General features: G+C 38.7%; 1 protein-coding gene across 1 annotated transcript in view; it reads left to right on the forward strand.

The window, feature by feature from the left end:
• The window catches only part of lost (methenyltetrahydrofolate synthase domain-containing protein lost), a 111,575-nt gene that overhangs the window by 10,218 nt on the left and 87,141 nt on the right, over nt 1–14,216 (forward strand). The gene's annotated exons all lie outside the window — the stretch shown is intronic.

Here is a 14,216-nt window from a genome sequence, read left to right on the forward strand (position 1 = left end):
AAAACGTATATATACGTTTGGACCATTTAAGGGTTAATAACAGTTTTTCTATACTAGTATACTAAAAACTATTATATTAATAGTATCCGAAATAAAGATACCAGTGTGTTGCATGTGTCTTATTCTTCTATACTACGAGATATTTTTATAGCATTTTTATAACGTTGAAATAAATTAACCCTTAAACTATCCAAATGTAGATCTACGTTCACTCATGCAGTGCTCCGAATATATTGAAAAAAAAATCTTCTTTTTTTTTAAATGAAGAGTGCATTTTTATAAATGTTATAGTATAAAATTTTTTAGGGCCAGTACTTACTGTGATATAAGCCTGTGAAGTTGGTGCTGGATGCTCACCTGATGACAACATCGAGTTCTGCTGCTTGCAGAAGTGTTGCCGATATACCTTTTTTTCTCATTTTTATTTTTATTTATATAATTATTATGTTCTAATAATTACAATTTATAATGGTTCTTGTGATTTCATAGCCAATCTTTGTTCTGACACTAATAATAGGTACTGAAATAGTACTCATTCACAATCACACCAACAGGTGAACATATTCATCCCAACAATGTTTTAGACACACTGGAGTATATATGAAACTCCTTGAAGCATTGTGTTGTGATAAGTGTCAGTAAACTGCTGACAGCCCAGTGACACTTGATGAATGTGCACTACTCCAGACAAACATGTCTGTCTGTCTGTCTGTTTAGTTTTGCTTATTTGTCTCTCTAGCTCTGCTTATCTGTCTCTCTAGCTCTGCTTATCTGTCTGTCTGCATATGTGTCTGTCTTTCCATCTGTTTGTCTCTCTGTCTCAGGAAGCAGCTTGTAAACCTGTTGGTTTTTGGTTTACGAGCTGCTCCCTGATTGCTGAGCAAGTGAAAATGTGTATTACTTGCATCATGTTTATTATGTCTTATATCTACAAGCACTGTATAGCACTTTGCCTGGAATTTTTGGGTTATCCTAGGTAATTTACATTTTGTATAATAACTGTACTTATGTATACATGTGAGAGACAAGGATATAGATGGACAGAGATATAGACAGATAGATGGATATAGATGGACAGATACAGACAGAGAGACAGCCAAAGCTAGCCAGCCTGCTGAATGCATAAGAACATAAGAAAGAAAGAACACTGCAGCAGGCCTACTGGCTCATGTCAACCCCCCCCCCCTTAGACCAGTGACCCACCTAGTCAGGTCACATCCACTGAAGGGTGGAGCACGGCATCAGACCTAGTAGCACAAGCTAGTCGGGTCCAACTCACACCCACCCACATCCACTCATATTTATCTAACCTATTTTTACTTTCCTCTTAAAAGGCGAGTGTTAATATTTGCTCTAGCTGACACTCAGTTGAACTAGTGCTCCCACAAGGTACTTAGTGGTCCCAAATTTTTTTAATACTGTGCACACCGATTGTTAAAACCCATTTTCTCGTGTCTAGGCGACTCAGGCCTATCGCCCCAATTTTGAAGAAATGAAAACTAAAACTTTGATTTACGTTTGGAGCGGTATGTGTGCAAACGTTTATCTACGTTTGGACAGTTTAACCCTTTGACTGTTTATGTCGTATATATACATCTTACATGCCACTGTTTCTGGCGTATTTATATGTGTAAATTCTAGCGGCTTCAAATCAAGCGGGAGAAAGCTAGCAGGCCTACATAAGAGAGAATGGGTCTGAGTGGTGGGTGTACACCCTGTGAAAAAAATCTGGGACTCAGTGGTGCATTGTGGGAATGCCATCTTGGTAGTCCATTTTCACCATGCCTCGCAGTAAGAAGTACCTCACTCCTCGGCGGATTGGAGGTCTTTTGTTCCCAAGTGATAGCTCTGACAGCGATGGAAGTGTCAGTGAAAGTGAATTCCATGGTTTTCAAGCAGGTGTGACCGAAAAAAGTGTCCAGGATAACGTTATTAGTGATGAAAACCCAGATGACCCATGACCTTCCACCTCTGGTGCTGGGCCGGCTCGTTCATGTTCACGTTCACGTTCACCTGTACCAGGACAAAAGAGGAAACTATTTGCCCGTGTACAAGACTCAGATGTGAGCAGTGAAAGTGATAGTGATAGTGATTTCAAAGTTATTGAAAGCAGTTCTAGTTGTGACAGTGAGGGTGAATATTCCCCAGTGAAGCGGCAGTATATACAACGTAGCATGTGGTCTGGTAGTGTTTCATATGCTGTTCCAAGGGGAAGGAGTAAAACTCGGAGCACATCCCGTGGCCCTACACAATGACCTAATAGTGAAGATGACGATATTGTTATGATGGGTATGAATGATGTGAGTGAGGCAGCAGGTGGTGGTGGTGACAGTGATGGTGGCATGAGCCATGTGGCACTGGCAGTGGGCCACGCTTCTGACTCTGCACAACCAGCCTCACCCAACCCCACACTCCCACAACTTGCACAACCACTTCTCAATATCCAGAACCCACCAGCAAACCGTATCTGGGATTGGCAGGAAGGTGACGAGTTTGTTCCCAGTCCCCATGACTTTGATGAAACACAAAGTGGAATACGGCCATCGTGTACACTTGGGAACAATGCTACTGAACTGGAATGCTTTCAGTTATTCTTCGATGAACCCCTGATGGACATTATTGTCAGGGAAACCAACACATACTATGAGTACACCATGGCAAATACAATTCTCTCACCAAGATCATGGCTACACCAGTGGAAGGACACAACTGTGGCAGAGATGTACCTGTTTTTTGCCACAATAATGCTTATGCCACATGTGTATAAGCACACAGTCAACACATACTGGTCAACAGAATGCCTGATTTCAACCCCCAGGTTTTAGTGACATTATAGGTGTGAATGGTTTCTTGATACTGTTACGTATGTTACACTTTTCAGACAAAACAAGGCCTGACAGAAGCGACAGGTTATATAAGATCAGAAATGTGTTTATGTACCTGAAACAAAAGTGTTGCATGTATTTTTATCCCTTCAGGAAGCTTGTTATTGACGAGTCTGATTTTATTCAAGGGAAGACTTTGTCAATGGTCCAAGTCGGACCGAAACGTCGTCGTAAGCTTCTCTCTTTTATGTGCGGGTTATTTGTGTATCGTTCCAGTCACGGTATTGTGCCTTTTTGTTATTTAAGGAAGACTCTCGTTCAAGCAATACATACCAAGCAAGAGGAAATGCTTTGGTATAAAGTTATTTGTAATGTGTGATTGCAAAAGTGGTCTCGTTTTGGATATCATTGTGTACACTGGCAATAATACATTGAGAGATACCAGGAAGTTATGGGTATCTTTGGTGATGTGGTTTGAACAATGATGGAACTATATCTTGGTAAGGGGCATATATTATTTACTGATAACTGGTACACAAGCCCCATACTCGGTGATTTCTTGCGAGTGAACCTGACAGATGTGTGTGGCACAGTGCGTGGTAATCGTAAACATATGCCAAGGTTCGACGCTGGCACTCGCAGAGGTGAGGTGCAAGCTTTTGCTGTCAATGACATCATGGCATTTCGGTGGCATGACAAACGTGATGTCACATTGTTGACATCAGTTCACTGAAATGAAATGGCACACACTGGCAAGCACAATAGAGAGACCAATGAACTCATTCTAAAACCTGCAGCTGTCATGGACTACAACCTCAATATGCACTTAGTGGACAAATGTGACATGCAGATTGGGTTTGCTGATTGTGTACGCAAGAGTTATAAGTGGTATATAAAACTTTTTTCCCATTTTGTTGATATTTCCATGCTAAATGCTTATAACATATATAAGTTGAGGACCAACAACAAACTAAAATATGGTGAATATTTTTTGTCAGTCATCAGACAAATAATCGCCAAGTATCAAGGAGCAACACCTGCAATAGACCAGCACCCACGAAATTACCAACACACGCCATCTCATTTGAGGCCTGGTGATCACTATCCCATACAACTGCCTCCTACTGCTTTCAAGAAAAGTGCTCAGAAGAGGTGTTTTGTATGTGGACATACCACAAAATGCCCACAAACACACAGAGACACTCGTTTTATGTGTGAGGAGTGTCAAGTGCCACTCTGCATGCACCCATGTTTCAAAGAGTTCCACAAGCTGCAGCAGTTCTAGGAAAGTGTTCAGTGACTGTACATATGTATATAGTATATTATGGAACAATAGTAATAAACAATGTTTTGTATTGTTTGTTTGTGTAAACAAATTTTATACACAAACTAATAGTGATGAAGTTTGTTCAGTTACTGTGTTGTAAACAATGAGTGTATATTTGAACAATGCACCTTACTTTGGTCTCACAGGCCACATAAGTTACTTAGGAAAGAAAAATATTGGAAAATGCAAGAAACCTTCAAATTGGAATAAATAAAAGAATACCGGGTGGGCGGCATTCGCCGCTGTTGCCATACACCACTCATTTTCTGCCAACTTTGCGCCTCTGTATCTCGGTAAGTACTGATGGCAAAAAAAATTTTTTAGGCTTAAAACACTCAGTAAAATAATCATAACATTTTGATAAGAAAAAAATAATTTTTTTTTCTAATATTTTGCGACGTAGAATGACAGTTTCAGAAAGGGGCATGTGACAATCAAAGGGTTAATGCAACATAGAATGACAGTTTCAGAAAGGGGCATGTGACAGTCAAAGGGTTAAGGGTTAAACTAACTCCATAAATTCTCAAGTTCAGAAAAGATTGGAAACCTTAGCACTTATGTTAATTTAAAAGAGAAATATAGCCTTTCCTCACTTAACCCTTTCAGTGTCACGACCCCTGATCCTTAACCCTTTCAGGGTCCGAGGCCAAAATCTGAAGTGGTGCCCCAGTGTCCAAGAATTTAAAAAAAAAAATTTTTTTCTTGTGAAATGGTAGAGAATCTTTTTGTGAAGGTAATAAAACAAAAAGTATGAAATTTGATGGAAAATTGACGAAATTATGCTCACACGAATTTTGATGTGTCAGCGATATTTACGAACCGGCGATTTTGCCGACTTTGACTCCCGTTTTTAGCCAATTACATTATTCCAGTCGACCAAATTCTTAGCTATTTCACTAGTATTACTTCTATTCTGTCGATTGAGCACAAGAAATCGCCAAGTCAACTGTTTCAACTACAAAATAAAGTGATCAGAAATTGGTAATTTGGCCAATTTAACACAAAGTTCAAAATATTCCAATTTCAAAATAGGGTCCAGAATAAACAACGTAGGTATTCCTGGCACTAAACTAACATTTCCTCTGTTCATTAGTTATGTTTTGAGGCTTTACAAATAAATTCCATTTTGATTTTTTATTCACATAATGAATTTTTATTCACACCAAAAAATAGATGATTTACTGTTATGAAATATTGTAATAATTGTATAAATATCATTACCACATTTGTGAATGTATATTAGACCCATCAGCTGGCGTGTATTAGACGTGTGAGGTCGTTTGTTTACTCTTGAACATCGACAAAAATTTAACGTTTCCGCTACTTTGAGCTCAGTTTCAAGCCATTTCCAGTGCTAAAACCAATAAAAATCATCTCTATTTCTGTAATATGTCTTCCATTCTATCAAATGAGACCAAGAAATCGCAAATACATCTATAAAAACATACAGATTTATACGCTCTCCATGTCACTCTACTTTGATCCATTCTCTCTAAATGACCAAACCACCTCAACAACCCCTCTTCAGCCCTCTGACTAATATGTACTTTTATTAACTCTACACCCTCTCCTAATTTCCACACTCCGAATTTTCTGCATAATATTTACACCATACATTGCCCTTAGACAGGACATCTCCACTTCCTCCAACCGACTCCTCACTGCTGCATTTACAACACAAGCTTCACACCCGTATAAGAGTGTTGGTACTACTATACTTTCATACATTCCCTTCTTTGCCTCCATAGATAATGTTTTTTTGTCTCCACATATACCTCAATGCACCACTCACCTTTTTTCCCTCATCAATTCTATGATTAACCTCATCCTTCATAAATCCATCCACCGACACGTTAACTCCCAAATATCTGAAAACATTCACTTCTTCTATACTACTCCTCCCTAATTAGATATCCAATTTTTCTTTATCTAAATCATTTGATACCCTCATCACCTTACTCTTTTCTATGTTCACTTTCAACTTTCTACCTTTACACACACTCCCAAATTCGTCCACTAACCTTTGCAATTTTTCTTTAGAATCAATTCCCATTTTGTATTTGATTCCCTATAATTTAATCCCGCCCCTCTCCTGAACACCCTAGCATTTACTTCTTTTACAACCCCATCTATAAATATATTAAACAACCATGGTGACATTACACATCCCTGTCTAAGACCTACTTTTACTGGGAAGTAGTCTCTGTCTCTTCTACACATCCTAACCTGAGCCTGACTATCCTCATAAAAACTCTTTACAGCATTTAGTAACTTACCACCTATTCCATATACTTTCAACATCTGCCACCTTGCTCTCCTATCCACTCTATCATATGCCTTTTCTAAATCCATAAATGCAATAAAAACTTCCCGACCTTCATCAAAATAATGATTTATACAGATTTATACGCTCTCCAAATCATTCTGCTTTGATCCATTCTCTCTAAATGACCAAAATACCTCAACAACCTCTCTTCAGCCCTCTGACTAATACTTTTAGTAACTCCACACCACCTCCTAATTTCCACACACCGAATTCTCTGCATAATAGTTACACCACATATTACCCTTAGACAAAACATCTCCACAGCCTCCAGCCGCCTCCTCGCTGCAGCATTTGCAACCCAAACTTCACTCCCATATAAGAGTGTTAGTACCACTATGCTTTCGTACATTCCCTTCTTTTCCTCCATGGATAACGTTTTTTGTCTCCACAGATACCTCAACGCACCACTCGCCTTTTTTCCTTCATAAACACATCCGCTGACATGTCAACTCCCAAATACAGTGAACCCCCGACTTACGAAGGCCTCATCGTACGATAAAATTGACTTACGAAGTGTTTCAGCATAAAAAAAATTTCCCCAACCTACGAAAAAAACTCGACTTACATCATTCGTCCCGAACACAGTCTGTCTGGCCAAAGCGCCTCAGCTCAGGTAGTGCCATTGTTTACAAGCCAGGGTGGATGGTTGCATGCATACATTCAATCAAATTTGTATTATTCCATTGTTTTTAGTGCTTATAACTGCTAAATAAGCCACCAAAGAAAGCTAGTGCCAACCCTGTGGTAAACAGGGTGAGAAATACTATTGAAATATATATGTACTATGGTACCACAGTCACCTCCTGCTGCACCACCGTCAGCTGTTGCTGCACCACTGTCAGCTGCTGCTGTACCATGGTCAGCTGCTGCTGCTGCTGCTGTACTATGGTCAGCTGCTTCTGCTGCTGTAACATGGTCAGCTGCTGCTGCTGTACCACAGTCAGCTGCTGCTGCTGCTGTACCATGGTCAGTTGCTGCTGCTGCTGCTGCTGCTGTACCACGGTCAGATGCTTCTGTTGCTGTACCATGGTCAGCTGCTGCTGCTGTTGTACCACAGTCAGCTGCTGCTGCACCACCATCAGCTGCTGCTGCACCACCATCAGCTGTTGCTGCACCACCGTCAGCTGTACTACTCGAAGATGGGGAAAGACTGTTGTTGGTGTGGCTTAACGAGAAACAACTACCGAGAAACAATTAACCCCAGAGGGTTAGCCACCCAGGATAACCCAAGAAAGTCAGTGCATCATTGAGGACTGTCTAACTTATTTCCATTGGGGTCCTTAATCTTGTCCCCCAGGATGTGACCCACACTAGTCAACTAACGCCCAGGTGAAAAGGAAAAAATGCCTGGAACTAGTGCTCATATTAGTGAATTTAAGGCCAGCAAAGGTTGGTTTGAGAGATTTAAGAATTGTAGTGGCATACACAGTGTGATAAGGCATGGTGAAGCTGAAAAATTCCAACCCCAACAAGTATTTAATTTTGACAAAACAGGCCTGTTCTGGAAGATAATGGGACCTAAATTACTCAGGAGGAAAAGGCACTCCCAGGACACAAGCCTATGAAAGGCAGGCTAACTCAAATGTTTTCTTGTAATGCTAGTGGGGATTGCAAAGTGAAGCCTTTACTCATGTATCACTCTGAAAATCCGAGTGTTCAAGAAAAACAGTGTTTCATCACTCATCACTACATCTTCAATAAAGGTAAGTGTCATTTATTCTTCATTTAGTACAGTATACTGTGCATGTATCGTTCTTTTTGTGTGTAGGAAAATGTATATTTCATGTGGTAATAAATTTTTTTTTCATACTTTTGGGTCTATGGAACAGATTAATTGGATTACCATTATTTCTTATGGGGAAAATTAATTCAGCTTATGATAATTCCGTCTAACGATGAGCTCTCTGGAATGGATTAATACCGTAAGACAAGGGTCCACAGTATCTGCAAACATTCACTTCTTCCATACTCCCTCTCTCCAATGTGATATCCAATTTTTCTTTACCCAAATCATTTGATACCCTCATCATCATACTCTTATCTATGTTCACTTTCAATTTTCTACCTTTACACACTCTCCCAAACTCATCCACTAATCTTTGCAACTTTTCTTTAGAATCATCCATAAGCAAAGTATCATCAGCAAAAAGTAACTGTGTCTACTCCCATTTTCTATTGGATTCCCCATAATTTAATCCCACCCCTCTCCCCAACATCCTAGCATTTACTTCTTTTAAAACCCTATCTATAAATAAAACAACCATGGTGACATTACTCAACCCTGTCTAAGACCTACCTTTACCAGTAAGTAATCTCCCTCTCTCCTACACACCCTAACCTGAGCCTCACTATCCTCACAAAAACTCTTTACAGCATTTAATAACTTACTACCTATTCCATATAATTGCAACATCTGCCACATTGCTCCCCTATCCATTCTATCATATGCCTTTTCTAAATCCATAAATGCAATGAAAACTTCCCAACCTTTATCTAAATACTGTTCACATATATGCTTCACTGTAAACACTTGATCTACACATCCCCTACCCTCTCTAAAGCCTCCTTTCTCATCCGCAATCCTACTCTGTCTTACCTCTAATTCTTTCAATAATAACCCTACCATACACTTTTCCTGGTGTATCCAGTAAACTTATTCTCTTTTGTCCCCTTTCCCTTCATATAAAGGAACATACATGCTCTCTGCCAATCGCTAGGCACCTTCCCCTCTTTCGTACATTTATTAAACAAAAATACCAACCACTCCAACACTATATCCCTCACCCCCTGCTTTTAACAGATCTGTCATGATCTCATCAGTTCCAGCTGCTTTACCCCCTTTCATTCTACGTAATGTCTCGCGCACCTTCCCCACACTCACATCCTGCTCTTCTTCACTCCTAAAAGAAGTGATACCTCCCTGGCTAGTGCACGAAATTACTGCCTCCCTTTCTTCATCGACATTTAAAAGTTCCTCTAAACATTTCCACCATCTACCCAATACCTCCAGCTCCCCATCTACTGACTCCCCTTCACTGTTTTTAACCAACAAATCCATTCTTTCCCTAGGCTTTCTTAACTTGTTTATCTCACTCCAAAATTTTTTCTTATTTTCATCAAAATTTCTTGATAGTGCCTCTCCTACTCCATCATTTGCTCTCCTCTTGCACTCTCTCACCACTCTCATCACCTTTCTTTTACTCTCCATATACTCTGTTCTTCTTATAACACTTCTGCTTTGTAAAAGCCTCTCTTAAGCTACCTTCTTCTCTTTTATCACACCTTTTACTTCATCATTCCACCAATCACTCCTCTTTCCTCCTGCACCCACCCTCCTATAACCACAAACTTCTGCCCCACCTTCTAATACTGCATTTTTAAAACTATTCCAACCCTCTTCAGCCTCCCCCACTACTCATACTTGCACTAACCCACTTTTCTGCCAATAGTTGCTCATATCTCACCCTAACTGCCTCCTCCCTTAGTTTATATACTTTCACCTCTCTCTTACTTGCTGTTGCCATTTTCCTTTTGTCCCATCTACCTCTTACTCTAACTGTAGCTACAACTAAATAATGATTGGATATATAAGTTGCCCCTCTATAAACATGTATATCCTGATGCCTACCCATCAACCTTTTATCCACCAATATATAATCTAACAAACTACTTTCATTACATGCTATATCATATCTTGTATACTTATTTATCCTCTTTTTCATAAAATATACATTACTTATTACCAAAACTCTTTCCACACATAGCTCAATTAAAAGCTCCCCATTTTCATTTACCCTTGGCACCCCCAGATTTACCTACTACTCCCTCCACAACATTTTTACCCACTTTAGCATTGAGATCCCCAGCCACAGGTACTCTCTCACTTGGTTCAAAACTTCCTATGCACTCACTCAACATTTCCCAAAATCTCTCTCTCTCTCTCTCTCCTCTATACTTCTCTCTTCTCCAGATGCATAAATGCTTACTATAACCCACTTTTCACATCCAACCCTTATTTTACTCCACATAATCCTAGAATTTATACATTAATATTTCCTCTTTTCCTACCATAACTTATCCTTCAACATTAGTGCTACTCCTTCTTTAGCTCTAACTCTGTTTGAAACCCCTGACCTAATCCCATTTATTTCTCCTCACTGAAACTCTCCCACCCCCCTTCAGCTTTGTTTCACTTAAAGCCAGGACGTCCAGCTTCTTCTTATTCATAACATCGACAATCATCTCTTTCTTATCATTTGCACAACATCCACGCACATTCGAACATCCCACTTTGACTTTTTTTTTTTTTCTTTTTCTTTTTAGTAGGCTATACGGGAAAAGGGATTACTAGCCCATTGTTCCCGACATTTTAGTTGACTTTTACAACATGCATGGCTTACGGAGGATAGATTCTTATTCCACTTACCCATGGTTATGAGAGGATAAGCAATAAAATCAAAGAAAACTCACATGAGTGTATATACAATAAATGTGTACATGTATGTGTAGTGTGACCCAATTGTAAGTAGAAGTAGCAAGACATACCTGAAATCTTGCATGTTTGAGAAAAAAAAAAAAAGATACAAGCTATCCCATCATCATGTAAAACAAACACAGGCTTCCTTTTTACGCTCACTAGGTAAGACGGTTGTACCTTCCCGAATGGTTGCTGTCTACCAACCTACTACCTATGAAAGATTTACTGTTGCTGTTATTTAAGATTTACCGTTATGTAGACTAATACATTAATATAATAATTGTATAAATAATGTCAACCCGTTTGTGACTGCATATTAGACTGGCCAGTTGGACACGTATTGGATAGTGACATCATTTGTTTACTCATGAACACTGGCAATAATCGAACATTTCTGCTACTTCGAGCTCAATTTCAAGGTACTTTTCGTTGTGAAAGCAATCAAAATCATCTTCATTTCTATAAGATATCTTCCAGTCTATCAATGAGACCAAGAAAGTGAGAATACAACAAAAATACACCGCAAATTCGCTGTTTTAAACCAAAAACACAGTAGGAGTTTTTTTTTTCTCATTAAGCACTGCATGCTGCAGGATTTTTTTTATGCTATGCACACTGAACACGCAGACCCATTCTTTCATATGTAGGCCTACCAGCTTTCTTCCACCAGATTTGAAGGAGCTAGAATTTTGGTATAGTATTACGGGACCAAAACTGGCCCTGAAGCCGTAATATTATGGGACCAACACTGAAAGGGCTAATGACGGGCTTCCATTCCTAAGAGTAGGTTTGTAAGTGAATCGGTCGTTAAGCGAGGAGCATACTATACTGGTAGTGGGTTTGTGTCGACCATCTTTAGATATTTTTTTAATGTCACCTTTGCATCATTTATAACATTCTAATATGTTTTTAAATGTTTATACAGTAGTGTACTGTATACTGTAATAAACAGAATAGAGGAAATCAGCTCTAATATACATTATGTAGGTCTGCACACTGGTTGGAGAGCTGGTCGTAAGTCCAAGCAGTCAGTAAATGAGTACGTCGCTAAGTGAGGAGACGCTGTATTGCAGAATCTTACCCTAGTATTTTTTTCACTGTGTCGCTGACTTTGCCATCACTTATTCCATTACTGTTTTTCCAGAAGTGTACAGACACCACAGTTTAACCCTTTCAGGGTCCAAGGCCCAAATCTGGAGTCACGCACCAGTGTCCAAGAATTTTCAAAAAAAAAAATTGTTATTTTTTCTTATGAAATCGTAGAGAATCTTTTTGTGAAGGTAATAAAACAAAAAGTACGAAATTTGATGGAAAATTGACGAAATTATGCTCTCGCGAATTTTGATGTCTCAGCGATATTTACGAATCGGCGATTTTGCCGACTTTGACTCCCATTTTAGGCCAATTACATTATTCCAATCAACCAAATTCTTAGCTATTTCACTAGTATTACTTCTATTCTATCGATTGAGCACAAGAAATCGCCAAATCAACTGTTTCAACTACAAAATAAAGTGATCGGAAATTGTTAATTTGGCCAATTTAACACAAAGTTCAAAATATTCCAATTTCAAAATAGGGTCCAGAATGAACAATGTAGGCATTCTTGGCACTAAACTAACATTTCCTCTGTTCATTAGTTATGTTTTGAGGCTTTACAAATAAATTCCATTTTGATTTTTTATTCACATAATGAATTTTTATTCACACCATAAAATAGAAGATTTACTGTTATGCAACATTGTAATAATTGTATAAATATCATCACCATATTTGTGAATGTATATTAGACCCACCAGCTGACGTGTATTAGATGTGTGAGGTCGTTTGTTTACTCTTGAATATCGGCAAAAATTTAACATTTCTGCTACTTTGAGCTCAGTTTCAAGCCATTTCCAGTGCTAAAACCAATCACAATCATCTCTATTTCTGTAATATGTCTTCCATTCTATCAAATGAGACCAAGAAATCGCAAATACAACTATAAAAAACATACGAAAAAACACTGCAAAGTTGCTGTTTTAATCGAAAAATCATGATTTCATTTTTTTTCTCTCATTATACACAGTGTGCTGCAGGATCTGTTTTATGTGGTGCACACATACCACATAGATGTATTCTCTCATATCTAGGCCCAAATGTACCACTCACAGTTTATCAGAGTGAGCTGAGCTCATGGCGTAGATCTACGGTTTGGACCCTGAACGTAAAGCCGTAGATCTATGGGACGGACCCTGAAAGGGTTAAGTGACCATCCAGACCGCAACATCTCCACCCATCTTTCAACTACTTTTTTTCTTCGGATGTGTTGCTGACATTGCCATCACATACAGGTCCTCCATCACAAATCCAGCATCATTGGGACCTGTAGTGTGCTGGATTATTGAGTTTTCCGGATTACAGAGTGGTTAGGTTAGAATTCACTTGACTTGCACAAAGTTCATTGAACATCAGCAAAAATCGAACATTTCTGCTAATTTGAGCTCAATTTCAAGGTACTGTTCGTCATGAAAACAATCAAAATCATGTCTATTTCTGTAATATATCTTCCATTCTATCAAACGAGTCCAAAAAAATGAGAATACAACCATAAAAACCATCCGAAAATATACTGCAAAGAGGCGGCTAATGGCTGAGAAGTGAACTCCCTTATTTATCGTCCATCTTTTTTATTTTTGTTGTACGTTAAGAAGCATCTTTCCATCATACATTGCCCAAGTTTCAATAAGACAGCCCAACAAACAACTGAGAAAAAAAAATACTTACCAAAAATCATATATGGCAAGCCCAAGCCAGGTACTGGGAATAAGTCACTTTGTCTGACTTTTCTGGGTTATCCTAGGTTCTCTATACATACGTTACTATGTATGATAATCTATGTAACTGTATTTCTGTATACCTGAATAAACTTATTTACTTCTAGTCTGTCAACTGAGTACAAGAAACCGCCCATTCACTAATTTCAACTTCCCAATAAAGTGGTCAGAAATTGGCAATTTGGCTGATTTCACACAAATTTCCACAATGCCAATTTCAAAATAGGGTCCAGAATAAACAATGCGGACATTCCTGGCACTAAAATAACATTTTCTCTGTTCATTAGTCACGGCTACAGGTCCCTCTTATATTACTCTTGCTTATCATTTGGAATTTTTATTCACAAAAAAATAGAAGATTTACTGTTATGCAGACTGCTGCATTATTGTAATAATTGTATAAATAATGTCAACCCATTCTTGACTACGTATTGGAATTTGGACT

Source organism: Cherax quadricarinatus, chromosome 13 (genome assembly GCF_038502225.1).
Source record: "Cherax quadricarinatus isolate ZL_2023a chromosome 13, ASM3850222v1, whole genome shotgun sequence".
Lineage (NCBI taxonomy): Eukaryota > Metazoa > Arthropoda > Malacostraca > Decapoda > Parastacidae > Cherax > Cherax quadricarinatus.